Genomic DNA, 1,697 nt, shown 5'->3' with positions numbered 1-1,697 from the left:
CCGGCGCCCCGCGAGTAGTTGCGAAAACTAGGAGGCGGCACATTCGTTCCTGCTATGGCTGCCTGGGGCAGGAAACGCCGCAGCACAGAACGCCCCGCGGGCGGCGGACCTGGACGAGCTTCTCGCGGACGCCCGGGCTGGGGATCCTCCGGAGGAAGGGGATTTTCTGGCCGGGAATCTCTAAGAGCCCCATTAGGCCACCGGCCAGCGCGGACGGTGGGTGAGTCCCCGACCGGCCAGCCAGCCCGCTGAAGGCTCCTCAGAGCCCTGGTCCGCGCCCTGGTCCGCGACTCCGCGTGGCGGGCGAGCGGGCGGGAATGGGCGCAGCGCGAGCCCGGGCCGCGTCGGCAAGTTTCCTAGGAGCACAGAGCAACCAGCGAAAATACGTTCAAAGACACAAAGAATGAAGACGGAAAGAACCGACTAAGCTCACTCAGCCGAAGAGTGCTCCCGAGGCAAAGTTTTTCACCCAAAACGCAAGCATCATACCTCTAGGACGAGGACACCAGCGCTCGGAGGGCGCGCGCCGCCACGCTGAGGAAGAAATGGCCCCAAGGGCGGAGCCGGACGTGGGAGGAGGGCGGAGTCAGCTTCCCACCAGCGAGGCTTGTGCAACGCTCCGCCGCCCGCAGCCACGTGAGCGCGCCGCTTTCATTTCAAAAGAGCCCTCAGCTCGCGTGCTGTCTTGCCTGGAGTACTGTCAACCGCACACGACCCTCCGAACCAACCTCCCCCAAGAAATAGCCCGGCAGCTGGAACCGTAAACCAAGACGCTCCCAACTCCTAATATCATCCCGCAGTCCGCACCCACGTAGGAACACTTCCTGGGTGCCTCCTCTACATCCCATTGAGACCAATTTCTACTCGATCCCTGGTTTGCGGCCCTTGTCCTCGGATCGGACGTCCATTGCCCCAAAGTCCCAGCCACGCGGTCCCGTCGCCCACTGGGCCCAGTCCCCGCTCGGAAGCGACTGGCGGCCCACCCAGCCGGGCGGTCCCCTGGCCCGATGCGCCCAGTCCCCGCTCGGTCTCGGGAGTGTGGCGCTCCGCCGAGACCGGCCTCCATGGTCCCAAATCTCAGCCACGCGGTCCCCTCCTCCAGTGGGTCTAATCCTGCTCCGACCAGAATAAGACCTGCACCTCGGACACCAACTCCCTTACTCCAAATTACAGCCAATCTGTCCCGGCCCCTAGAGGGTTACAGACTCGCTCGGTCCCGGGTGTGAGGTCATACATCTAAGACCCAAGGTCCGCCAGCCCGGCCGCCCCTCACCTGGGGTCCGAGTCTCCACACTCCCACTCTCACATCCAAAACCCCGGTGATCTCTCGGAGCACCGAGAGGAAGGTAGGACGTGGGGTACTTGGCAGTTGTACTCAGGCAGTTGAGGCTTGTTTACCATCACCGTGGAAACCAGCCACAGCGCGCACCGGGCGGGGCTTCCGCGGGGCGGAGTACGGCGCGAGGCCGACCGAGTCCTGAGTTGGGGCCCGTGCAGTGCACGCGGCGCTTGCGGAAGCATCCCGGCTCCTAGCTCCCGTACCGCCTCCGCCTCACGCCCACTGACCCCAAAAACAGTAGCCCAACTAACCGACACCCCAACGACGCTGAAAGACGCCACCGACCAACTTGAGCAAGAGCCAAAACCCAAAAGCCCACCTTCCTCACCAACAAGCAGCGCAGGCCTACTTCGACGCC

The 1,697-nt window shown here is 64.2% G+C and overlaps 1 protein-coding gene across 2 annotated transcripts in view; it reads right to left on the bottom strand.

Moving 5' to 3' along the window:
* The window catches only part of HNRNPF (heterogeneous nuclear ribonucleoprotein F), an 18,519-nt gene extending 17,090 nt beyond the window's left edge, over positions 1-1,429 (bottom strand). Inside the window, exon 1 of one of the 2 annotated variants that reach the window (XM_008563193.1) lies at positions 1,274-1,429. The gene's annotated coding sequence lies outside the window, so the exon portion shown is untranslated. Of the gene's footprint in view, positions 1-489; positions 561-1,273 lie in introns of those variants that run through there. The other variant, XM_008563191.1, reaches the window with a different exon arrangement.
* Between the last annotated feature and the right edge of the window lie 268 nt (positions 1,430-1,697).

Source organism: Galeopterus variegatus, unplaced genomic scaffold (assembly GCF_000696425.1).
Source record: "Galeopterus variegatus unplaced genomic scaffold, G_variegatus-3.0.2 Scaffold12810, whole genome shotgun sequence".
In the NCBI taxonomy this organism is placed as follows: Eukaryota; Metazoa; Chordata; class Mammalia; order Dermoptera; family Cynocephalidae; genus Galeopterus; species Galeopterus variegatus.
This window is presented reverse-complemented; position numbering and strand designations above follow the sequence as displayed.